Raw genomic sequence first — 27,538 nt, 5'->3', positions numbered from 1 at the left:
AAAACACTGGCTGTCATGGAGGGAGTGGTTGCAGGAAAGAGGGTTAGAATTCTACATTTATGCAGTATAGTAATGAAATCCTGCTGCAGATAATTGGGGCTGGGAAGAATGTCAGTGCCAATTAGAGTCAGGGTTAGACGGTTGGAGATGTGGTAGGAAACTGGAGCAAAACCAAAACGCTTCTGTTCGCAGGGATAATGAGCAAACTCAGACAGCACCATGTTGCTGCCTACAAATATGTCCATTCTTCCTGGAGGTTGATGGCAATCCTGTCGCACTGTAGGTGTGCAGGCATCAACTGTTGTGAAGGCAGAGATAGAAACATAGAAACATAGAAAATAGGTGCAGGAGTAGGCCATTCGGCCCTTCGAGCCTGCACTGCCATTCAATATGATCATGGCTGATCATCCAACTCAGTGTCCCGTACCTGCCTTCTCTCCATATCCCTTTAGCCACAAGGGCCACATCTAACTCCCTCTTAAATATAGCCAATGAACTGGCCTCAACTACCTTCTGTGGCAGAGAGTTCCAGAGATTCACCACTCTCTGTGTGAAAAATATTTTTCTCATCTCGGTCCTAAAAGACTTCCCCCTTATCCGTACGCAGCATTTAAGATACAAAGGTCAATGGCCAGGGAGGATAAAAGCTGCAGTGTGGGAAGCAGAGTCAACACACAACAATGGGTCAGCGTGCTGTACAGCTCTATAATCAATGGATTTCCTTTCTATCTTTGCCTCAGTTCACTTGTTTTGTTTCCCTATACAGGAACTGTCTCCAAATCCCTCCACATGCCACCTTGGGCATGAAGTTCTCACCCAAGTCGTTGAACTCGAAGCTCTGACACCAGATGTTTCAAATGTGTAAGAAAGTGGCCTAGCTTCCTGTTTTATCATCGACCACCCTCGACTCTCTGCCTCCCCACCAACCCTTGGGGAATTTTTACAACCTCTGCTTGACACAATCGCAAAAATTCCTGTTTGCTATCAGCTAGAGTGTGCATTAGGTGAATGATAGACAATAGGTACAGGAGGAGGCCATTTGGCCCTTCGAGCTGATGTGGAACAGTGTCAATAAACGTGTAAAGTAGATTCAGTGCACTATTGTTTTGTGTTTGTGTCTTGTTTTTTATTACCATAGATAATAAATGAGATATATCTTTTGAGAATTCACTTTGGTGATTAAAAAGAGTGCAATGAAGATATGCAGAAATAGATCTCGGAATCATTTGGTAGCAATTCTTCACAACCAATTGATGCTTAGCTAACCAAGGATTACTAGGTGAAATGTAAAAAGTTTAGTATTGCAGAGGCAAGGGGGAGCTGTATGCGGTTTCACAATGATTAATCAGGTATTGTCTTTTCAAAAATGGGAAATATAATTGACCTGAATAATCATCAATAACCCATATGACTGTTTTGTTATACTTTTAAGAGGAACTCAAGGTTCTGACAGCTTTCTTTTTATAGTTTTGTTTCCCTCATAATTACTAGTAGGACTGACACTTCTGACAGCTCTCTGTGATAGACTCTACAGTGAAATAAATTACCCTCATCGACTATTAGCTGAATGACTTTGAATTTTCCCAGTCTATGATTGTGTTGGGCTTTACATAGAGTTATATTGACATCTATAGTTTGGTCTTGGTTCATTGCACTGAGCTGATAACATCTTAGACTTGATGCTCAACTAAAGGGCATGCAGCGAGGGCGACCAAACAGGAAGCGGGGGCCGCGCGGAAGTCCCGTACCAGTTTACGTGAAGTTTGAGCGAAGTCCGCGGGAAGTTTGCGCTAGGCATACGGCGTCAAGACGCTGTGTCCGGTGCCGAGACGCTGCGCACGCCCGTCGAGACGGTGCGTACGGCCTCAATGCGGCTGCAGGCCGGCAGGCCGTTGCCGCGCGGAATTTTTGAACAGTGTCAGTTTTTCGGAGCCCCGCGCGATGTCGGGACCAGCTCCGGACAACTCCATACGGCTCCGCCGATCGAAGTGGGACCGGCCCTGCGAGGCCGTACGGCTCAAGCCACCACGTTAGGTCGCGCTTGCCGCATGGAGTCGCATGCTGGTGGGACAGGCCCTTTACTAATGAGCCGTGGGCATGGGTCGCATTGGGAGCAATGTGAAGATTAAGGATGCCAGACAGCTGATGACAGATCTGTTCATCTTAACCTGTTCAGTGCCATCCCTGAGTATACTCTGGTCAGAGTATACAAGTGAAAAAAATCTCGGCAGTGAACAGGTTATAGGTCATAATGTTATAAGTGATTGGAGCAGAATTAGGCCATTCTGCTCATCAAGTCTGATCTGCCATTCAATCATGGCTGATCTATCTCTTCCTCCTAACCCCATTCTCCTGCCTTCTCCCCATAACCCCTGACACCTGTACTAATCAAGAATCTATCCATCTCTGCCTTAAAAGTATATCAACTGACTTGGCCTCCACAGCCTTCTGCGGCAAAGAACTCCACAGATCCACCACCCTCTGACTAAAGAAATTCCTCACCTTAGTGATCAACCATGTGAGCTTTGCTTCTGTGTGTGGAAGTGATCAGCCATGTCCATGGTTCCTCTGTCAGTCACAAGCTTAGCGACACTACCATCATGCCTTCTGCCCCTTCCTGCCTGACCCATCGGGAAATTCAACTCGTGACAATTTAGCCGGATCTTCATAATTCTTTGTCTTTTATTCTGCAGTTAAACTCCCTCCATCAACATCAACACTTGTGCAAGTTTCAATATTCATTTGCAGTTGTTCAACCTCATTTGTCAGAAACGTGACAATTAATATTCATTGCTTTTCATTCTTATTCATAGATTAGCCAGCTTGACGAACACTATTTTTCCGAAAACCTTGCCCTTTAAAGGGTGCACACGCAACTTACATTGTTTTGTTCATTGAGATTTTTGAGCTCCTGCAAGTCAGGTACAACCTCACTTGTGCTTAGACAGCTTTGCTCATGGAGGACAAGGTCAAGGTCACTTAGTCTTTTAGTCTCAGGATCAATTATAACTGCCAAGACCGACACATCTCAGTTTGTTGGTTGCTGCTGCAGTAGGAAAGTCACCCAGACTCCATACTCAAGCATAGAGAACTTAAGGGCCCGTCCCACTTACGTGTCCTTGGCACGCAAATTACGCGATCTCGTGGTTGCGTTGAGGCACACGGGCATCGTGTGGCCGCGCGGGGCCGGTCCCACTGAGAAGCGCGGAGGGGTATGTAGTTGTGCGTGACATCGTGCGAGGCTCCGAAAATTTTGTAGTGAACGAAATCTTCACGCGCCAACGGCCTGTCGCGTAACTGACGGCCAAAGTGGGACAGGCCCAAGACCCTGGCGCGACGCAACGTCTCACCTTCAACAGCAGCAGAAGCAGCAAACGATCGCCGAACTCGGCCTGGGGCTCACGGCCGTTGCGGTCCGGATCCGCCCCCACTTCTACTCCCAGAGCGGGGCCAAGAAAATTGAAGATAGACACAAAATGCAGGAGTAACTCAGCAGGACCGGCAGCATCTTTGGAGAGAAGGAATGGGTGATGTTTCGGGTCGAGACTCTTCTTCAGTCTGAAAAGAAGGGTCTCGACCCGAAACATCACCCATTGCCTCTCTCCAGAAATACTGCCGGTCCTGCTGAGTTACTCCAGCATTTTGTGTTCATCCTCAAATGACGTCACGCGCTCCAGACGGCTGTGCGGTCGACCTTCGCGGGACCGTCGCGGCTCAACGCGACCACGAGGTCACGTAGTTAGCGTGCCAAGGACACGAAAGTGGAACAGGCCCTTTAATCTCCTTTTCCCTCAGCCTAGAGGAGCAGCCAGGTGATGCACAAGGACTGGTTTACATATTGTGCTTCCTCCAACTGCAGATAACTATTGACTGCACACCTCCCCAAGCGAGATCTTCCTGCAACCTCCTGCCAGGAGCACCAGGCTACAGTTTTCCAGGCCCTCTGTGGCCCCTTTGTACAATGAATATGCCTTTGCAGGCATCAACCCCTCCACATCTTTCCCACCCCTGAGAACATTCTCCCATCCCTGTAGCATCCAGCCATCAACAAAAGGTTCTCTGTGGCTGTAAGAATGTTGCATATCCTGCAGAATCATTCGGAGATATCTCCAAATATAGCGTTTAGTGTGGTCGAGAGTGGATCGTTTAAGACCTTGCAGCAGATTAATCGAAAGTGATACAGTATGGTGTTACATGGGGAAACAGTCTTAGAAACTAGCAATAGAAAATCGCAATTATTATGGAAGTCCCTGTTGCACGTTCCATTAAAGTACAAAGCTTGGTACAAAGCTTGGAGGCCATAATTATAATGACAAAAGACTTCATCAACAGAGGCACATACATTTGGAGTCAGTCAATGAGAGCAGGAACTGACAGATTGCTGAGTTGATTTGCCAAGTCGATTACATCCAGGCAGCATCTCCCATGGGGTTGAGACTCTGAGCTGGTGCTTGCGATTGCCAAGCACAATGATATGATATTCTGTTCCATCGCTTCTACAGAAGAGTCTTTCTCAAGACAGAGTCACCCACAGTCCAAAAAATAGAGGTAAAACCAAAACAGTCATGGTGTGAGCAACATCAGAAGCGTACAGGAGATGTGTACATGACATCGGAGGGAGAGGGAATCATCTCATTACTGACATTCATCCGACTGTTACATCCTGGGTCCCTGCAAACGTCCCCTGCTCTGGTAGCCCGGACTCGTAAACAGGAACACATACTCCTCCAGCCTTGACTGCAACTAGGATCAAAAGGGTCCCTTCCCATCTGTTCCCATCCCAACAATTATTTCTGGCTTCTTGACTCTTAATACTGAAGAAACGTGACTGTGTGTGACCTTATTAGTGAGTTCATGGAATTTATTTGATTCATTCCTCACATTCTGGGCCACACATTCCCCGCCCTGGTTTCCCAGCAATCACTTCCCAGTCCCACTTCATCTCAGCACAACATGATCCACAAACCCGTGGTTCATTCCAGCTATGCATTTCCCTAAACTCAAAGTCATTTATAGCAATGTGAAGGAAGGAACTGCAGATGCTGGTTTAAACCGAGGATAGACACGAAAAGCTGGAGTAACTCAGCGGGTTTAAGAAGGAACTGCAGATGCTGGAAAATCGAAGGTACACAACAAGAGCTGGAGAAACTCAGCGGGTGCAGCAGCATCTATGGAGCGAAGTAAATAGGCAACGTTTCGGGTGGAAACCCTTCTTCAGACTGATCGTGGGGGGGGCGGGGAGAAGAAAGGAAAAAGGAGGAGCCCGAAGGCTGGGGGATGGGAGGAGACAGCCCGAGGGCTGAGGAAGGGGAGGAGACAGCAAGGACTAACAAAATTGGGAGAATTCAATGTTCATGCCCCCAGGATGCAGACTCCCCAAGCGGAATATGAGGTGCTGTTCCTCCAATTTCCGGTGTTGCTCGCTCTGGCCATGGAGGAGACCCAGGACAGAGAGGTCGGATACGGAGTGGGAGGGGGGGACAGATAACTCAGCGGGACAGGCAGCATCTCTGGAGAGCAGGAATGGGTAATGTTTTGGGTCGAGACCCTTCTTCAGATTAATATAGCAATGGTGCGTTGAGTGATTGGTTGCCTTTAATGAACAATGAAACGTTTCAGAAGTGCAAACATTCACTGCCCAACATTGGGTTAGATCGTGCTGGCCTCAATCTATTCAAGAACCAGAGTCCAAGCTGTGCTGGCATGTACCGGGTCAGATGCAGATGAGTTCTCAGTGGCTGGCATTGTGTTCTTAGCAATAACTGGACCTCAGCTGGTGCAGTCACAGGACCTTGCCCCAAGGCACCTGCCAGCCCTGTCTACGGGCACCCTGAGGGAGTTCCGGGACCGCTGGTCTCCGCAGGGTGTTGAATGTATCCTCAATAAGGATTTTAACTTAGTTATATAGTAGTTTATTATGGATACATGTTTGTATTGTAATATGGTGGTGGGTTCTGGCTTGTTTTATTGTAGTGTAAATATTATTTTTAATAATTGAATACATTTTTTGATTTAAAAAAAAAAAAGAAAAGAAAAAAGGCACCTGCCAGTCTCTGACAGCCAGCTAAAATTGGAAATGATATTCATAGTTTTCAGGGACATTTAAATATTGCTAAAATTGTAGAAAATCATTATAAAACTTTCATTTTCATTGCCACTTTCATTTCAACATATGTGTATGTGACAAATAAACTTGACTTGACTTGACTAAAAATATTTAAATTATTTTCCAAATAACAAAATGTGGTTAATTAAAATATTTGTTATTTACTAATTTTTGTTTAGAGATACAGCGCAGAAACAGGCCCTTTGGCCGCAACGGCCAGTGATCCCGCAATTAACACACGCTAGGGACAATTTACACATATCAAACACACGTACAAACCTGTACGTCTTTGGAATGTGGGAGGAAACCGAAATGTCGGAGAAATCGCACGCAGGTCACGGGTAGAACGTACAAATTCCGTACAGACAGGACCCGTAGTCGGGATCGAACCCGGGTCTCTGGCGCTGCAAGCGCTGTCAGGCAGCAACTCTACCTCTACGCCACCGTGGCGCCCTAATAATAATAATTTAACCTTAAATATTAGCAATAATGCTGGTGTTAAATTCAGTCATGCGCTTCCAGTCAAAATTCTCCCTTTTTTGTCTGATATGATTTCTGTATCAGAGCATCTGTCATTAGAGCATCACAAATGGAATCGTCTGGAATGCACATTATTAAGCACCACGGTCATTATAGCACAGCGCTATGAGGAATGTCCTACACGCACCTTTATGACTTTCAGCACCAACCATGCCCCCACCCCCTGGACAATGCATCAGCAACACTCTCCCTTCACCTTCCAGTCTCACTGTTACTCCTACTTGACCTTGACCTGTTCACAACTTCTCAATTTCCCATGGGCTCACAATCCCCCAATTGGCCCGGGTGAAGGGCACCCTCCCTGCTTTTATCAAGATTCAAGATTCAAGATTCAATTTAATTGTCATTTGGACCCCTTGAGGTCCAAACGAAATGCTTTTTCTGCAGCCATACATTACAAACAAATAGACCCAAGACACAACATATTTTACATAAACATCCATCACATCGCTGTGATGGAAGGCCAAATAAACGTATCTCTCCACTGCACTCTCCCCCCCCCCGATGTCAGAGTCATAGTCAAACCCCTCCGGCTGGCGATGGCGATTGTCCCGCGGCCATTAAAGCCACGCCGGATGGTGCGAGGTCGCACACCGGGTGTTGGTGTTAGACTCCCCGGCGTGTGCTCGCAGAGTCCCGCGGCCATTCCAAGCCGCGCGGGGCAGTGATGTAAGGCCCCGCTCCAGGAGCTCTTCGACCCCGCAACTCGTGCGGGAGAAGTCGCCGTTGCAGGAGCCCTGAAAAGAGGTCTCCCTCCAGGGACCCGCGGGCTCCCGGTGCCGCCGTCTGCCAGACCCGCAGTTGCAGCCTCCGAATCTCCGGAGGTCGGGCCACAGCAGCTCTCCACCACCGCTCCACCAGCTCCTGACTCGGCCAGCCCCGCGACGGTGAGGTGAGTCGTCGGCACCAGAGTCCCGGGTCTTCTCTTGTTGGAGGCCGCTCCACGTTGTAGCCCCAACGACAACGGAGACCCGACAAAGAAAAGGTCGGGTCTCCCGTGCAGGGAGAGATTTAAAAAGTTACCCCCTCCCTCCCACCCCACCCGCACCCCCCCCACACACACACACACCCCAACAAAAAATAACAAAAACGACATAAAAACATAGACATCCCAACAATGATCTTCGCAAACCCCAACTCCTGGCCATATCCATGCAGCATTTATTCAATCAGTTTTGTGAATGATGATGTGAACTCCATCAGATGGAATATTTAGTTGTGATATGTGAAAGCTACTGTGTAACCAATCACATTTTTTCCAAAACCTTTTGCAGCAACCTTCAATCAAGGATCGTTTCCGGGAAAGAATGATTCCGATCCACCACAACGCACAACTGTAGGAGTTTGATTGCAACTGCTCATTTCATTTGTTTTAAGAATGCTTGCTCATGAATTACTTTTTAAACAAATGTAACAAATACTGTTTGTGTTAATTTCGTGCTGAAATGTTTCTGTCCCCATACCTTAGTTCTCTGTACTTCTGACATTTACTGTTTTTAGTGTAAACGGATCAGTGAGATTCTCAGGTAGACGAAAGTGCTGGAGAAACTCAGCGGGTGCAGCAGCATCTATGGAGCAAAGGAAATAGGCAACGTTTCGTGCCGAAACGTTGCCTATTTCCTTCGCTCCATAGATGCTGCTGCACCCGCTGAGTTTCTCCAGCACCTTTGCCTACCTCCGATTTTCCAGCATCTGCAGTTCCTTCTTAAACAGTGGGATTCTCAGTTCTGATTAAAAAAAAACTACCTTTATATTTCTGTTCTGATATTTTAAAACGTAGGTGTGAGTATTTGTTGATAAACAGTGACCGTTCTATCTGAGTTGTGCTGTCCAATCCGGTGTGCAGGTGACACAAGAAACTGCAGATGCTGGAATCCTAAGTGAAAAACAAAGCGCTGGAGGAACTCAGTGGGTCAGGCAATATCTGTGGAGGGAATGGGAGAGATGATACTTCTCCAGACTAATGGAGAGGACGGAGGAAAGCTGGTAAAGAGAGACAAGGGGAAGGAGTCGGGCAAAGACTGGCAATTGGATCACATCATTTGCAGTTTTTGCTTCATTCTTTTCCCCACACCTCTTTCCGTACGAGCTATCTCCCCTCTACTCCAACTGTTTGAAGAAGCATCCTGTCCCGATACGCTGTCTTTGCATGTCCCTTCACAGATGGTGTCTGGCTGGTTAGAAACATAGAAACATAGAAAATAGGTGCAGGAGTAGTGAAGCCTGCACCGCCATTCAATATGATCATGGCTGATCATCCAAGTCAGTATCCTGTACCTGCCTTCTCTCCATACCCCCTGATCCCTTTAGCAACAAGGGCCACATCTAACTCACTCTTAAATATAGCCAATGAACTGGCCTCAACTACCTTCTGTGGCAGGGAGTTCCAGAGATTCACCACTCTCTGTGTGAAAAATGTTTTTCTCATCTCGGTCCTAAAGGATTTCCCCTTTATCCTTAAACTGTGACCCTTTGTCCTGGACTCCCCCAACATCGGGAACAATCTTCCTGCTTCTAGTCTGTCCAACCCCCTAAGAAATTTGGAAGTTTGTAAGTTTTGTAAGAGTTTTAAGGTTGAGTTCCTCCAGCATTTATTTTTTGTCTGTTGAACATATTTATTTCAGAAATTATTGTGGCCACATTCTGAGTAGAACATGGATACAAAGGAGATCAATGTAGGGGAACATTTTATGCATCTACATTTTGTCTGTTAGACAATAGACAATAGACAATAGGTGCAGGAGTAGGCCATTTGGCCGTTCGAGCCAGTACCGCCATTCAATGTGATCATGGCTGATCATCCCCAATCAGTACCCCGTTCCTGCCTTCTCCCCATATCCCCCTGACTCCGCTATTTTTAAGAGCCCTATTTAGCTCTCTCTTGAAAGCATCCAGAGAACCTGCCTCCACCGCCCTTTGAGGCAGAGAATTCCAGACACTGCTCCAGAATTCCAGAATCCACTGTTGCCATAACAGCGTCATTGAGACACGGATGTAGACAGCATTGAAAAAAGACCCTTTCGCCCAACTCATCCATGCCGAATAAATTGCCTAGCTGAGCTATTCCTAGCCTGTTGCCCGCCCTTGGATCAAATCCCAACAAACCTTTCCTATCCATGTACTCATCCAAATGTCTTTTAAATGTCAGGATGTTATTTCTTGAGGGGGAATCCAGAAGTAGCAGTCACAGTTTAAAATAAGAGGGTGGCCATTTGAGGCAAATATTTTTCTCTCACAATTTCATCACTTCCTCAAAGGGCAATGGAAATATATATTTTCAATATTCTTAAATAGGTTCTTGCTGAGCAAGATGCTGAAACGTCTTTGGTGTAGAGGTGATATTACAATCAGATCAGACATGATCTTAATGAATGGCGGAGGAGGCTCAAGGGGACAAGGATACTGAATTCTGAATGTGTAAGATGGTGAATGGCTTGACTGTCAGCCACGATTGTGTGGTCCTGTGAAAGTTGTACTATCTCAGGCAAGTGGAGCGCATTCCATCACACCGGGAGGTGCCATCAGCAGTGGCTGCCTCGCCAACAGTCTGTCTGTCCTTTCTTCTTTTCGTTATTTTTAGTATGTGTTAAAAAGTATGTTTAAGTGTTCCTTGCTTTGTTTTATGTGGGGGGTGTGGTGGGGGTTGGGGGAAACTGTTTTACAAATCTAACAATGCAGCTTGAAATGGGAAAAACCCTCAATAAGAGCAATTTACCCCAAAACTGTAAATGTCATAAGTATTGTAAATTCTCCACAAAAAGAAGGCAAATCCGATCCAACCAATTACTATTCAATCAATTACACTATGCTTAGACATCAGTAAAAGTAATGGGAGGCGCCTCTGACAGTGGACTAAAGCACAACTTACAAATATCCGACATATTGATGGTTACACAAAAAAAGCTGGAGAAACTCAGCGGGTGCAGCAGCATCTATGGAGCGAAGGAAATAGGCAACGTTTCGGGCCGAAACCCTTGGGTTTCGGCCCGAAACGTTGCCTATTTCCTTCGCTCCATAGATGCTGCTGCACCCGCTGAGTTTCTCCAGCTTTTTTGTGTAACCTTCGATTCTCCAGCATCTGCAGTTCCCTCTTAAACTCCGACATATTGATGTTCATTTTGGGTTCAGTTGACTTCCGACCCAATTATAGGTCGAGTACAAGCATTCCAGAGACATTTAAAGGCAATTTAAATGAATGTAAGTATATTTTGTTAAATATGATGACTGAATTGAATGTATATTTTTTCCATATGAATTTTGCATTGCCAAAGGCCATTATATATTTTTTCCCTTCAAATAAACTATGCTTGAATTTATAAAACTTCACATTGATCCTTTCTTCACTTTTGACATTTCGAATAACAATAGAGCAACCATTCGTATTCAAAATGTTCAGTGTTGTGTCTTTAGTAAAGTCTAAAAGACGTATAATTGTTTCTGTTGACAACAATGAAATGAAGTGGCAAGGTATGTGAGACCTGCAGCAGTTTGGCTCAGTGCCATTCACACATGCACCAAGCACATTGCTTTGTGCAATTTACGCAATGCCATGTGTTTTCACATCAGTGCAGAATTATTTTTAACTATATTTATGTTTTATGACATGGACATTTATTGCTCAGGCCTACTAGCTCAAAGATTGTTGTGATGAACTGCCTCATTGAACTTCTGTACTTCTCATTAAGATATTCCCACAATGCAGGGAGAGGGTGTTTAAGAAGGAACTGCAGATGCTGGAAAATCGAAGGTACCCAAAAATGTTGGAGAAACTCAGCGGGTGCAGCAGCATCTATGGAGCGAAGGAAATAGGCAACGTTTCGGGCCGAAACCCTTCTTCAGACTGATAGGGGGTGGAGGGGGGGCAGGGAGAAGAAAGGAAAAGGAAGAGGAGGAGCCCGGGGGCTGAGGGAGAGATAGGAAGGGGAGGAGACAGCAAGGGCTAACAAAATTGGGAGAATTCAATGTTCATGCCCCCAGGATGCAGACTCCCCAAGCGGAATATGAGGTGCTGTTCCTCCAATTTCCGGTGTTGCTCGCTCTGGCCATGGAGGAGACCCAGGACAGAGAGGTTGGACACGGAGTGGGAGGGGGAGTTGAAGTGCTGAGCCACCGGGAGGTCAGCTTGGTTAATGCTGACCGAGCGGAGGAGTTTGGCGAAATGATCGCCCAACCTCCGCTTGGTCTCACTGAGACCAAGAGGGGCCTTGTATGCTTGACCTGTAGCCCTGTATGCCTGGGCACCATGGTTCAAATGGCCATTCATGAGGGGAGAGAGAAGAAAAAAACATTATTGTCATTAGGGATAGTATAATTAAGGGAATAGACACTATTTGTCTGACCTGCAGAGGAACTTGGGAGGGGAAAGTTCCAGACGTGGTGGTCTATGTGAGTTCCAACGCCGTAGATGGAACAAGAAAAGAGGTTCTGCGAAGGGAATTTGACCAGAGAAACATAGACAATAGGTGCATTTGAGGGGTGACCTCATTGAAACTTACCGAATAGTGAAAAATGTTTCCATTAGTGGAGACTCTGGGAAAAGAAGCCATAGCCTCAGAATAAAAGGACATACCTTTAGAAAGGAGATGAGGAGGAATTTCTTTCAGTCAGAGGGTGGCGAATCTGGGGAATTCTTGCCACAGATGGATGTGGAGGTCAAGTCAATGGATATTTTTAAGGCAGCGATTGACAGATTCTTGATTAGTACGGGTGTCAGGTGATATGGGGCAAAGGCAGGAGTATGGGGTTGAGAGGGAAAGATAGATCAGCCATGATTGAATGGTGGAGTAGACTTGATCGACCGAATGGCCTAATTCTGTTCATAGAACTTATATCATAATATTCTAATAGTAATTTATTATCCAAGTATGTTTTGCAACATATACGAGGAATTTGATTTGCCATACAGCCATACCAATAAAGAGCAACAAGACACCCAAATAATTTTTAAATGAACATCCACCACAGTGACTCCCCCACACTCCTCACTGTGATGGAAGGCAAAAAAAGTCCAATCATCTTCCCTGCTTTGTTCTCCCGCGGGCGGGCCACTCGAACCGTCCGTTGTCGTGGCGATCTTGGCTCCTGCAGCCGGCGGTTGAGCCCTCCGTGTTGGGGCGATCAAGCTCCCGCATTGGGGGGGATCTCAGCTCCCCCGCGCCGGGCGGTCGACCCCCAGGTCGGGGCTGGTCGAACCTCGTGTGACTTGGAGCTTCCCGACATTAGTCTCTACCCGGGACTGCGAGCTCCTCGATGTTGAAATCCATTGGCCGCGGTTGGAGCGTCGATCCCAGGCAAGGGATCGCAGGCTCCGATGGTAAGTCCCGCAACTCCACGGTGGGGCTCAAAGTCAGTCTCGAGCAAGGCCGCCAGCTCCATGATGTTCGTCCGCAGAGCGACCGGAGATACGATCCGGTAAAACAATCGTATCTCCAGCACGATAAGAGATTGAAAAAAGTTTCCCCCGACCCCTCCCCCACCCCCCACATAAAACAAACCGGAGAGCATTAACACATACTTTCAAAACACACTCAAAATAACAAAAAAGACGAAAAGCCAGATAGACTGTTGGCGATGCTGCCATCGCTTTTTATGAATGTTATGAATTTATGAACTTGAGAGGCCATGGCAGGAGGTTGCCGGGGAGTATGAAGGTATGCCCATTGCTGACCAGCTTCTCTCCCCATCTTCATCCCTTGAATGAACTTTTAAAAAGGATGTTGGCTAGCAGCCAAAGAAATTATACAGGGACATGAATTCAAATCTTTGGGAGGATTTTAATTTGTTATTTAAAAAAATGTAAGTGAGCCACAGCAACAGTGACATGAAACTACCAGGTAGTCATTAAAATTCACCTGGTTCACATATACTTGAGAAAACAAATCTGCCACCCGTTACTCATTCCGGCTAGATGTGATTCAAAGCCATTAAATGCGATTGACTTTAATTGTCATTCTCATGGATTAGTTCAGATTGCACAGATTCCAATACTTCAGAAATGCACAGATTAAAGGTTTAATTCTCGCCTGATCTGATCCTCATTATGATCTGATAACCAGGAATGCAACCTTTTCTCAGTCTCAGCCTCGAAAGTAAAATATAACCATATAACAATTACAGCACGGAAACAGGCCATCTCGGCCCTACAAGTCCGTGACGAACAAATTTTTTTCCCCTTAGTCCCACCTGCCTGCACTCATACCATAACCCTCCATTCCCTTCTCATCCATATGCCTATCCAATTTATTTTTAAATGATACCAATGAACCTGCCTCCACCACTTCCACTGGAAGCTCATTCCACACCGCTACCACTCTCTGAGTAAAGAAGTTCCCCCTCATATTACCCCTAAACTTCTGTCCCTTAATTCTGAAGTCATGTCCTGTTGTTTGAATCTTCCCTATTCTCAAAGGGAAAAGCTTGTCCACATCAACTCTGTCTATCCCTCTCATTATTTTAAAGACCTCTATCAAGTCCCCCCTTAACCTTCTGCGCTCCAGAGAATAAAGACCTAACTTATTCAACCTATCTCTGTAACTTATTTGTTGAAACCCAGGCAACATTCTAGTAAATCTCCTCTGCACTCTCTCTATTTTGTTGACATCCTTCCTATAATTGGGTGACCAAAATTGTACACCATACTCCAGATTTGGTCTCACCAATGCCTTGTACAATTTTAACATTACATCCCAGCTTCTATACTCAATGCTCTGATTTATAAAGGCTAGCATACCAATAGCTTTCTTTACCACCCTATCTATATGAGATTCCACCTTCAAGGAACTATGCACGGTTATACCCAGATCCCTCTGTTCAACTGTATTCTTCAATTCCCTACCATTTACCATGTACGTCCTATTTTGATTTGTCCTGCCAAGGTGTAGCACCTCACATTTATCAGCATTAAACTCCATCTGCCATCTTTCAGCCCATTTTTCCAAATGGCCTAAATCACTCTGTAGACTTTGGAAATCCTCTTCATTATCCACAACACCCCCTATCTTGGTATCATCTGCATACTTACTAATCCAATTTACCACACCTTCATCCAGATCATTGATGTACATGACAAACAACAAAGGACCCAACACAGATCCCTGAGGCACCCCACTAGTCACCTGCCTCCAACCCGATAAACAGCCATCCACCATTACCCTCTGGCTTCTCCCATTCAGCCACTGTTGAATCCATCTTGCTATTCCTGCATTTATACCCAACAGTTGAACCTTCTTAACCAACCTTCCATGAGGAACCTTGTCAAAGGCCTTACTAAAGTCCATATAGACAACATCCACTGCTTTACCCTCGTCAATTTCACTAGTAACCTCTTCAAAAAATTCAAGAAGATTAGTCAAACATGACCTTCCAGGCACAAATCCATGTTGACTGTTCCTAATCAGACCCTGTTTATCTAGATGCTTATATATATTATCTCTAAGTATCTTTTCCATTAATTTTCCCACCACTGAAGTCAAACTAACAGGTCTATAATTGCTAGGTTTACTCTTAGAACCCTTTTTAAACAATGGAACAACATGCGCAGTACGCCAATCCTCGGGGACTATTCCCGTTTCTAATGACATTTAAAATATTTCTGTCATAGCCCCGGCTATTTCTACACTAACTTCCCTCAATGTCCTAGGGAATATCCTGTCAGGACCCGGAGACTTGTCCACTTTTATATTTTTCAAAAGTGTCAGTACTTCTTTTACTTTGAACCTCATAGTATCCATAGCTACTCTACTAGTTTCCCTTACCTCACATAATTCAATATCCTTCTCCTTGGTGAATACCGAAGAAAAATAATTGTTCAATATCTCCCCCATCTCTTTTGGCTCTGCAGATAACTGTCCACTCTGTCTCTCCAATGGACCAATTTTATCCCTCGTTATCCTTTTGCTATTAATATAGCTGTAGAAACCCTTTGGATTTACTTTCACCTTATTTGCCAAAGCAACCTCATATCTTCTTTTAGCTTTTCTAATTTCTTTCTTAAGATTCTTTTTACATTCCTTATACTCCTCAAGCACCTCATTTACTTCATGCTGCCTATAATTATTGTAGATCTCCCTCTTTTTCCGAACAAGATGTCCAATTTCCCTTGAAAACCAGGGCTCTTTCCACTTTTTACTGTTTCCTTTCAACAGAACAGGAACATAAAGATTCTGTACTCTTAAAATTTCCCCTTTAAATGTCCTCCATTTCTCTTCTACATCTTTCCCATAAAACAAAATAATCTGCATAATGCCATTGAACATGTGCATGCACCAGCTGAGGTCTTGACACCATGGAGAATGGAAGGCAGACAATAAACAATAGACAATAGACTTAGAAGGGGTTTTATACCTGCAGGGTCACCAGATACAAGCCGACTGTAACCAGGTGAGGAGAAGGTCTAGTTTGTTCAAGTTAGAAGAATGAGAGGGGACTGAACTAAAACATGTGTTAAACATAGCAAAGAGAGAAAAGTCTGTCACTCTGCAGTTCCTGAAGATGTGTCGCTTTGACAGTTTATTCAAGACTGGACTGATGTGGAGGTTTCCACCCAGTCACTGGACAATTACACGCACATTTTAAAGTCATCTTTAGATGCCCTCTTACATAAAACTGCCCACGGTGAGCAGCACATACTCAGTAATGCCCCTGTCCCACTTAGGAAACCTGAACGGAAACCTCTGGAGACTTTGCGCCCCACCCAATGTTCCCGGAGGTTGCAGGTGGTTGCCGGAGGTTGCAGGTAGTGGAAGCAGGTAGGGAGACTGGCAGAAACCTCCGGGAACCGCACGGAAACCTTGGGTGGGGCACAAAGTCTCCAGAGGTTTCCGTTCAGGTTTCCTCAGTGGGACAGGGGCATTACCGTCTTGGTTTCCCTTATTTAATTTCCCCTGTTTCTATTAGTGTTCTTCACCAAATAACATGGTATATTTTATCCTAGCTGCTCGATGCGTTTCCACCTTGGTTATATCTAATCAGATGAGCCCAGCGGATGAGCAGACTTCATAGTCACACCGATAGAATGTGGGAGGATAAAACTCTGTCAGCTTTGCTTGCAGTGTGTTATTTAAACCAGTCTGCTGCACACTAATTCAATTATTTAAAATGTGTAATTTGATCCATTTGTTGTCAGGCAGGCTACAGAAGTCAGAACAGGACTAACATTTCTGTCTTTGAAGATTACACAACGTTAAAAGCACAGAATTCGTGCAAAGTATGGAACAAGCACTGCTTACTCCAGAGATTGTACAAGATAAGGCAAAGTTCTATAACCAGATTTACGTGGATGCAGATAATGAATGCACTGACATTTCAGACTTCGGAAAAATGAGAGTGCTAATATAAACACAACACAAATGCACAACACTTGTGCTATTGAGTTCACAGAATTCACTACTGAGTTCACAACACTCGCATTACTGAGTTCGGAGAACACAAAGCGTTAACATTGAAGATACAAGTAAGGCAGTCTTGCTGCAAATATACACAGTTCCAGAACGACCACACCTGGCAAATCACTTTCTATAATGTATAATTTGAGCTGGAGGTTTGGTTTTGTTAGATGCATTTCATCCAGTGAGAGAACAAGCAATAGCTCTGTATGAGGTAGTCATGCGATTACAAGTGCCATTGTCACCAGAGTAACTTTTTAGCACCAGATGGAATGTACAACAGGGTGATTTGGTGCATGCACCAAAGATTGACAAGAATCAGTATTCCCATGTTTACAAATAATTAGATCAATAACTTTGTGAATATATTGCAATAAATAATAGGCTATTATGTTTGCATCATAGATTAACATATTTACTGAATGGAAAATTCATCATTGGTCAAGGGAATAGCGATTGTGCATTAAATTAGATCATTTGACTGGACAGCACCTTGTCTATATTCGTTGTTACAATTTGATGTACATGTGCAAAACAGTACAAAAGATTTTTTAAAAGTGCAGAATGTGATTCAGTTGCAAAAAAGGGAGAAGGGGAAGAATGTGATCAACGTGTAGAGCGGGAAGAGGGGAGACAATGTGATTCATGTATGAAATGGCGAGGGAGGAGGAAAGACATGTTACATGTATAAAAGTAGAGAACTGGGTATGGTTACAAAATTGAATTAGGGAAAAAGAAAGAATGGGATGCTGATGTAAGATGCCGGAGAAGGAGGGAATGTCAGAAGAGACTCAGGCAGATGTGATGGGAAGTGGGAAAAGAGGGAGTTTGTTGTGATAAAAACAGGATACCATGATCCACAAGTAAAATGGACAAGGCAATGGGAAGAATGTAATCCCATACTTTTATGATTAAAAAAAGAAAAATGATCTGCAGAATTTGTTAAGCAGAAATAATGGTTTAAATGATCTTAAAAGAAACACCATCTATCCATCATTAAAACTCTGATCTTGTTATCTTCCGGTTTGGCGATCTTTCTATTTGCGCAAAAACGGTTTGCGATAGCGCTACAATTTTTTGCCAGTTCACTCACCATTCTCCTGTGCTGCGAGTCCATTAAGTTTCGTTCCGATCGGTTGAATGTCGTAAAAGTTAGCGGGGTTTAAAAATCTTAAAAACCACAAGAATGCAGATCAATTTCTTCTCCTGCCAGACAGCGCCGTATGGATTAGTTTGTTCCTCTGTCACTCCTAGGGATGATCTGCCCCTACCTGCGCCATCGAGTCTTTACTGGAGCTGAGGAAAGCTGGCGGAGGTTTCCAACTGGACTTTCGGAGGGACCCGAAGCAGCCCAGCCCAGCCCAGCCCCACCCCCCCCAAGCAGCCCAGCCCAATCAGCCCCGCCCCAAGCAGCAGCAGCCCAGCATCAATCAGCAGCAGCCCCCATCAAGCAGCAGCAGCCTAGCCCCAAGCAGCAGCAGCCTAGCCCCAAGCAGCAGCAGCCCAGCCCCAAGCCTAGCCCCCCCCCAAGCAGCAGCAGCCCAGCATCAAGCAGCAGCAGCCTAGCCCCAAGCAGCAGCAGCCTAGCCCCAAGCAGCAGCAGCCTAGCCCCAAGCAGCAGCAGCCTAGCCCCAAGCAGCAGCAGCTTAGCCCCAAGCAGCAGCAGCCTAGCCCCAAGCAGCAGCTTAGCCCAGCAGCAGCAGCCTAGCCCCAAGCAGCAGCAGCAGCCCAGCATCAAGCAGCAGCAGCCTAGCCCCAGCAGCAGCAGCAGCAGCCTAGCCCCAAGCAGCAGCAGCCTAGCCCCAAGCAGCAGCAGCAGCCCAGCATCAAGCAGCAGCAGCCTAGCCCCAAGCCAGCCCAGCATCAGCAGCAGCAGCCTAGCCCCAAGCAGCAGCAGCCTAGCCCCAAGCAGCAGCAGCAGCAGCCAGCATCAAGCAGCAGCAGCCTAGCCCCAAGTAGCAGCAGCCTAGCCCCAAGCAGCAGCAGCCCAGCCCCAAGTAGCAGCAGCCAGCAGCCCAGCATCAAGTAGCAGCAGCCTAGCCCCAAGCAGCAGCAGCCTAGCCCCAAGCAGCAGCAGCCCAGCATCAAGCAGCAGCAGCCTAGCCCCAAGCAGCAGCAGCCTAGCCCCAAGCAGCAGCAGCCCAGCCCAGCAGCAGCAGCAGCCTAGCCCCCCCAGCAGCAGCAGCCTAGCCCCAAGCAGCAGCAGCCTAGCCCCAAGCTGCAGCAGCCCAGCAGCAGCAGCAGCAGCAGCAGCAGCCCCCAGCTGCAGCAGCCCAGCATCAAGCAGCAGCAGCCTAGCCCCAAGCAGCAGCAGCAGCTAAGCAGCAGCAGCAGCAGCCTAGCCCCAAGCAGCAGCAGCCTAGCCCCAAGCAGCAGCAGCCTAGCCCCAAGCAGCAGCCACTCAGCGTCGGAGACCCGACCCAGCCCAGCCTAACCCAGAGTCAGAGATGTCACCAAACGGAAAGCGGAGACTGATCCCTGCGGAGGAGGACGACCAGCGCTCGCTGTGAGTCCCACATCGCACCGCCAATTCCAGTCACTACCCCTCTGGTCCCCCTTGCTGACTCCTTCCCTCCCCTCCCCCATGATGCCCCCCCTCTGCCACATGGATCTTCCCCCCCCGTCTTTTCTCCGAGCTCACAGACCCCCCGCCCCCACACCCCTTTCCCCCCACACCCCATGAAATTTGAGACAAGCATGGTTTTTGTAGGATAACGAAAATAGGATAATGCATTCACACCGCAGAGGGATGTCAGTTAAATAAAATAAATACCATACAATCTTCACAAGATGTTATAGATTTGGTATCATGGCCAACAATTTGCATCTCAAAATCAGTTTCAGTCGATTGTTATTCTGGTTACTTCAAACTTTGCATTTCCTAAGGAGATGAGGTTTTGCGCTCCTGTCAAAAAGTCGAATTATCGTCACGTCAGAATATTCAAATGAGGATAACAAGACAGCTGAAAGCTCCAATTAATCATTGTGTCAGGATGCTATGTTTTGGCTCCAAATCTCCTGTCTTGGAATACTTGTGAACGGATGGTGTTCAAAATGCTGTGCCACATTTCTGTAGCTTCATGTTTCATCTCTATTTGGTAACTTTCTATCTGCTATGTGTACAAATATATGGAGAAGAAAAGGTGAGATGCTGAACTGCAGTTAAAACTGGAAGACGCTGAGATATTAATGCTCCTGATTTATATTCAATAATAAATACTACAGATATATGTGTCAAAGGTCTAACAGCAACAAGGAAACAAAAAAAAATAATCAACTAGAAAAGGCATTAAGGCAACTGACAAAATGTATTAAATGGATGGAGGGAAAATCTATTTGAGAAATCTGCAATGGCCAAAAACAGATTTAACCTGCAGGTCAATTGAGATTGGTCCAGTTTGATCTGTACAATTCAACAATTACTGTTACCGAGACTAGCATTATGTTTTTCAGTACTATATCTTCAATCTACTTGCAAGGTAAATCACAAACCATTGTAAGTTGTTTTCAAGTGTTAAAATAATAACTGAAGGCAGCAGAATCTTTAAGCAGATGCGACACTGAACTGTGAGCGTCCAGACTGACTGCATGAGTTGCAAGTCGGAATGTCCCTCCAAATTGTGCATTCTCAAATAACACGTTAGAATAACAGAATATTGTGACTGCGTTTTGATGGAAGTGCTTGGAAAATCATGTTGCATGGGATTAACGTTGTTTACCAACATGCAAACAGAGAAGAGCAGCTGTGGGCCCCTGTGGTCCTCAAACCTTCTCCTCAAGTTAATAATGTTATGGTTGATCTCAATGCAACCTCAACTCCACATCCCTGTCTCTCTGTCAGGAAGGAAGTTCCAAAAGATCCATGACCCTTTATGATATGTTTTTGAGCTTCACTGCCAAGACTCCTCAGGATCTTACATATTCAAGATTCAAGATTCAAGATTCAATTTATTTGTCATTTGGACCCCTTGAGGTCCAAACGAAATGACGTTTCTGCAGCCATACATTACAGACAAATAGACCCAAGACACAACATAATTTACATAAACATCCATCACATCGCTGTGATGGAAGGCCAAAAAAACTTATCTCTCCACTGCACTCTCCCCCCCCCGATGTCAGAGTCAAAGTCAAAGCCCCCGGCTAGCGATGGCGATTGTCCCGCGGCCATTAAAGCCACGCCGGGTGGTGCAAGGTCGCACACCGGGTTCTTGATGTTAGAGCCCCCGGCGTGCGCTCGCAGAGTCCCGCGGCCATTCCAAGCCGCGCGGGGCGGTGCTGTAAGGCCCCGCTCCAGGAGCTCTTCGACCCCGCAACTCGGGCGGGAGAAGTCGCCATTGCGGGAGCTCTGAAAAGCGGTCTCCCTCCAGGGACCCGCGGGCTCCCGGTGCCGCCGTCCGCCAGACCCGCAGTAGCAGCCTCCGAATCTCCGGAGGTCGGGCCGCAGCAGCGCTCCACCACCGCTCCACCCGCTCCGGACTCGGCCAGCTCCGCGACGGTGAGGTGAGTCGTCGGCACCAGAGCCCCCGGTCTTCTCCTGTTGGAGGCCGCTCCTCATTGCAGCCCCAACGACAACGGAGACCCGACAAAGAAAAGGTCGGGTCTCCCGTGCAGGGAGAGATTAAAAGTTACCCCCTCCCTCCCACCCCACCACACCCCCACACACACACACCCCCAACAAAAAATAACAAAAACTACTTAAAAACATAGACAACAAATAATAAAAACGCAGACGGGCTGCAGAGGCCGCTGCTGACGAGAGTCGCGCCGCCTACCAATATTTCAATGTAGTCCCCACTCACTCTTCTAAACTCCGGCAGATACAAGTCTAGCCTTGTCCAACTTTCCCAATAGAACCAAACAAAAACAGAAATGTCTTGGTAATATTCAGCTGGTCAATCATATAACCATATAACCATATAACAATTACAGCACGGAAACAGGCCATCTCGGCCCTACAAGTCCATGCCGAACACTTATTTTCCCCTAGTCCCATCTACCTGCGCTCAGATCACAACCCTCCATTCCTTTCCTGTCCATATACCTATCCAATTTATTTTTAAATGATAAAATCGAACCGGCCTCTACCACTTCCACTGGAAGCTCATTCCACACAGCTACCACTCTCTGAGTAAAGAAGTTCCCCCTCATGTTACCCCTAAACTTCTGTCCCTGCATTCTCAAGTCATGTCCTCTTGTTTGAATCTTCCCTGCTCTCAATGGCGTTGGATGTGGAAAGAGAAAATAATGTTAACATTTCAGGTTGAAGAAAGTTCATCATGCTCAGGGCAAGCTCGTTTGCAGAGACTTTAATGGAGCTGTAGTGGAGCTGATAGACCCCCTCTAGTGACTCATCCTTCTGCATCAAGCAATGTCATTACTTGTTGCTTACTATTAGTAAGTAGTGTTGTTTTAGCTAGTTGTTACCAGGGTTAAGGCATCTCAGTTGCCAGAAAACCACCTCTATTCTCACGAACTGCATAGATTGATGAGAAAAGTGTAAAATAACAAAATCATTTCAAAATGGTAAACATTTTCTTTGGGAGTTGGATCGTGTGATGTCCTTAGGGTGGATAGCGTATTTCCTCATGATTGGAGAGGGCAAGTGAAAGCGTGACAGAGGAATCCTGGCAGAAGCAGTAAAATAAGTGAGAGTGTGAAGACAGGTCTCGACCGGAAACGTCACCCATTCCTTCTCTCCAGAGTTGCTGCCTGACCCGCTGGGTTACTCCAGCATTTTGTGTCTATCTTTGATGGTTTTGTTAAAAGGAACAAAGTTTAAGTTCAGGAAAAAGCCGAAAAAGCCGAAATGAATTCCCATTGAAGTCCTCTAACTTCATTAAGATTATGAAAGAAAGAGAGACGTTGGAAAATGTCATTTTCCAAGGGAGGCATTGATAAGGAGGATTAAATTATCTTATTCGTTGCTAAGCTTTCTTTGGATCACTTAGGGGAAAATAGTTAAGGAATTTGACGTCTTAAATATTTTGCTCCCAGTGAATTTTGAAACCCATCTGATTTTCCTTTTACTTAAGTTAATTACTGCTTGCTTAATGTTTCAACTTGCACAGATGACAGCATAATAGAAGCCAGCTATTCACTATTTACACATTACCGAATCCTCTGAGAAGCATGACAAGTTGTCATCTAAGACAAGTAGTTGCTGCTTCTTTCATTTTGAAGGATTTATTCTTCAAAAGCCTCTGTATTCCAACTGAGAGAGTGAAAAGGGAGCATGAGAAATAAAAGGGAAATATGCCATGTAGCAATATGTGAATAGCAACTTCACATTCTTGGTCACTTGTCAAGTGGAAATTTGCAGCAGGACAAAAGTGCTCACATGGTTATCCAAGTATATGTATAAGAATGGTGCAGTCAAATAGATGCAGGTAACGTACAGAGATAAGATAAATACCTGAGCTGGCTTAAGTTTAAAATAAAGAATCAGGCTCTATGCATGTTGTTTAATAACTCAGCTCTGCTGTAGATGATTGGATTGCTCATAATGTCATAGTCATAGCATCACACAGCATGGAAACAGACCCTTCAGCTCACATCAGCCAACCTGCCCCAGCTACACTAGTCCCATCTGCTGACGTTTGGCCAACATCTCCCCCTCCAAATCTGCCCTATCCATATGTACCTGTCTAACTGTTTCTTAAACATTGGATAGTCCCTGCCTCAACTACCTCCTCTGGCAGCTCGTCCCATACATCCACCACCCATAGACCACCGGGTGGCACCAGCAATGGCTGCCTCGCCAACAGTCTGTCTGTCTCTTCCTTCTTTGCTGTTTTCTTAGTGTGTGTTAAATGTATGTTTTAGTGTTCTTTAGCTTGTTTTATGTGGGGGGTGGGGGCGGGGGTTGGGGAAAACTTTAAAAAAATCTCTTACCTCGACGGAGAAGCGATTTTTTCCCGTATCGTATCTCCGTCCGCACTGCGGTCTAACATCGAGGAGTTGGAGATCGACTTTAACATTGCGGAGCTGGCGATTCCTTTGCCAGGGACCGGCCGCTGAGCTCACACCACGTGAGCCTGCGGAGTTAACATCGGGGAGCTCGCGGTCTCTGGTTAGAGACCCACTTCGGGAGCTCCAAGCTGCAGGAGCAACGATCTCCCCGACACGGGAGCTTCAATCGCCTCGACGAGGGATCGTCGACTGCCGGCCCGACGGATGGTTCGACTGCCCCGACTGCGGGAGATAAATGAGGGAAGAAGATTAGACTTTATTGCCTCCCATCACAGTGAGGAACGTGGGGAATTCGCTGTGGTGGATGTTTATGTTAACTTTTATGTAGTTGTGTGTCATTGCTTTTTTTAGTATGGCTGTAAGGTAATACGAATATCACTGTACCTTAATTGGTACATGTGACGATAAAAGACCTTTGAGTGAAAAGGTCACGCTTAGATTCCTATTAAATCTTTTCCCCTTCACCTTAAACCTATGTCCTCTGGTCCTCGATTGACCTACTCTGGACAAGACTCTGTGCATCTACCCGATCTATTCCTCTCATGATTTTATACACCTAGATAAGATCACCCCTCACCCGCCTGTGCTCCAAGGAATAGAGTCCCAGCCTACACAACCTCTCTCTATAGCTCACACCCTCTAGTCCAGGCAACATCCCCGTAACATTTCTCTGAAGCCTTTCCAGCTTGACAACATCTTTCCTATTACATGGTGACCAGAACGGAACACAATATTCTAAATGTGGCCTCACCAACATGTTATATAACTGGAACATGATCTCCCAACTTCTATACTCAATACGCTGACTGATGAAGACCAATGTGACAAAAGCCTTTTTGACCACCTATTCTTCAGCTCACCTGCCAATCGATCAAGATCCTGCTGCAATTGTTCATAACCATCTTCACTATCTGCAAAACCACCCACTTTTTAATCATCTGCAAACTTGCTAATCTTGCCATGTTTGTTCTCACCCAAACCATTAAGCATGATATTTTTTTTTCACTGCTCAGCGCTGGACTAATTAATTCAGTTAAACAACCTTCCAGCATTACCCTCTGCTTCCTTCCATGAAGCCAATTTATATCCAGTCTGCTAGCTCTCCCTGGATCCCATGCGATCTAACCTTCCAGGGCAGCCTCCCATGCTGAACCTTGTCCAATGCCTTGCTGGAATCCATACAGATAACATCTACAGCTCTGCCCTCATCAGCCGTTTCTGGTACTTTTTCAAATCATTCAAAATCATGAGACACAATCTCCCACTTACATAACTATGCTGTCCTGAATCACCCCTTAAATGCACGTATATCTTATTCCTCAGAATACTTTCTAGTAACCTTCCGACCACAGATGTGCTCACTTGCCTCATTTTCTGCAAGGGGATAGCTGACAACCTAATGGTATGAACATTGAATTCTCCAATTGTAAGTAATTAACTACCCCCCCCACCCTACTTCTTCCCCCCCCCCCCCCCCCCACTTCTCCCCCCCCCCCCCCCCCCACCCCACTTCTCCCCCCCCCCCCACCCTTACCCTGGGCCTCAACTGAACTTGCACCTATTTCTTCCCCCCCCTCCCCTCCCCTAACCTCCTTACTCTAGCTTCACCATTTGAAACTCTACAATCCTTTCCTCCCCTTTGGTCTCTTTCATTTCTGCTTCACCCATCTATCTGCCTATCAATCCCCCCCACCCCCACCCCCCCCCCTCCACAACCCCACTGACCCGCTGAATTACTCCAGCACTCTGTGTCTTTTCTTGTAAACCAGCATCTGCAGTTCCTTGTTTAATGCATCTATTTTTGTTTATTTCACTAAGTTTCTTACCATTCTCGGTATCATTATAAAACAATACCAGGAATGGTCGGTATTTTGGATGTTTTTGATGACAGAATTCACTTGATGAACATGACATTCTTCTTCTGGGTTGTCTCTCCGACTGAATGTTTGTGGTATGAATGTTATTTGTCACTTATTAACCCTAAAATCAATAACCCCACTCTCACCATCGACGGCACCACTGTCTCCCCATCTCCCCAGGCCCGCAACCTTGGAGTGATCTTTGATTCCACCCTCTCCCTTGAGCCTCACATCCGCCATGTCATTAAAACCTCCTTCTTTCATCTCCGCAACATCGCCAAACTCAGACCCTCTCTCACACCTCCCGCTGCTGAAAGACTCATCCATGTCTTCATCTCCTCCCGACTGGACTATTGCAACTCACTTCTCCTTGGCATCAGCTCCACCTACATCAACCGACTCCAACTGGTCCAGAACGCAGCCGCCCGACTCATCACCCACACCAAATCCTGCCATCACATCACTCCGGTCCTCAAACAACTTCACTGGCTTCCCATCTCCCACCGGATCACCTACAAAATCCTGATCCTCACTTACAAAGCCCTCCACCATCTGGCCCCCCCCATATCTCACTGACCTCCTCTCCCCTACCAACCCTCACGGTCCCTCAGATCCACATCAGCCGGTCTCCTCTCCATCCACAAGTCCAACCTCCGCAGTTTTGGGGACAGAGCCTTCTCCAGGACAGCTCCCAGGCTCTGGAACTCCCTCCCCCAACTGATCCGCAATTCCGTGTCCCTCACCATCTTCCAGTCCCGCCTCAAGACCCATCTCTTCACCTCTGCCTATCCTTAGCCCCACGTCCCCCTCCCTTTTCCTCTGTGCTTGAATTGCCTCATATTTTGAATTGAATTCTGTCTTTACTTTGTGTACTAGTCATGTCTCTACTATTTATTTCATTCCCCTTACATGTTTTTCCTCTACTTGCTAAATTTTTGTAAGGTGTCATTGAGACTCTTGAAAGGCGCCCATAAATAAAATTTATTATTATTATTATTATTATTACTTAGATGGTAACTGCATCCTGTAGCTTGCTTCATGTACTGAAGGGTCGTGGGTGCAATCATCAGTGATTCACCCCCCAATTCTCATTTTAGGATGCAAGGAAGATGATTGATGAAGTAGCTGAAGATGGTTGACACAGCCCTGAGGAACTCCTGAGCTAGGATGATTAATGTTAGACAACAACACCCATCTTCCTTTCTAAGAGTTATCACAAGCCACTGGAATGTTTGTCTTTTGATGTTTGGCGATTTCTACCTTAATGCCACACACCGTCAAATGCCATTTACTTGTCAAGTTCCAGCATTCTCATTTCATATCTAAAATTCAGTTTGTTGCTCCACGCTCGGGTAAGATCTAGAGCTGAATGGTCCTGGCAAAACACAAAAGGCATCAGTGAGCTGTTTTTGATGAGTAGGTACTGGTTGCTCACACCACCAATAAAACAGTTTGAAGAAGGGTCTTGACCCGAAACGTCACCCATTCCTTCTCTCCAGAGATGCTGCCTGTCCCGCTGAGTTACTCCAGCATTTACTTACTGGTGATTTGTAGTACAGCATGGCACCCAGTGCAATCTAATCTAGCAAATATTAATTTATTTGTAAACTTAATAACTAAACAGAAATATTTTTAAGATGAACATCGTTTTTTGATAGAAATTATGCCCCATGAGGAAA

The 27,538-nt window shown here is 45.9% G+C and overlaps 1 protein-coding gene and 1 long non-coding RNA gene across 3 annotated transcripts in view; one reads left to right on the top strand and one right to left on the bottom strand.

Annotated features, from left to right (window-relative positions):
* LOC129704029 (transmembrane protein 154-like) overlaps nucleotides 1–1,096 on the top strand; it is a 36,473-nt gene extending 35,377 nt beyond the window's left edge. For both annotated transcript variants that reach the window (XM_055646894.1, XM_055646885.1), the window contains exon 6: nucleotides 767–1,096. The gene's annotated coding sequence lies outside the window, so the exon portion shown is untranslated. The remainder of the gene's footprint in view (nucleotides 1–766) is intronic.
* The window catches only part of LOC129704044 (uncharacterized), a 78,601-nt gene that overhangs the window by 15,660 nt on the left and 35,403 nt on the right, over nucleotides 1–27,538 (bottom strand). Inside the window, exon 2 of the long non-coding RNA XR_008724674.1 lies at nucleotides 23,923–24,213. This is a non-coding gene — a long non-coding RNA (uncharacterized LOC129704044). The remainder of the gene's footprint in view (nucleotides 1–23,922; nucleotides 24,214–27,538) is intronic.

Source organism: Leucoraja erinacea, chromosome 1, assembly GCF_028641065.1.
Source record: "Leucoraja erinacea ecotype New England chromosome 1, Leri_hhj_1, whole genome shotgun sequence".
Taxonomy (NCBI): Eukaryota; Metazoa; Chordata; class Chondrichthyes; order Rajiformes; family Rajidae; genus Leucoraja; species Leucoraja erinaceus.
This window is presented reverse-complemented; position numbering and strand designations above follow the sequence as displayed.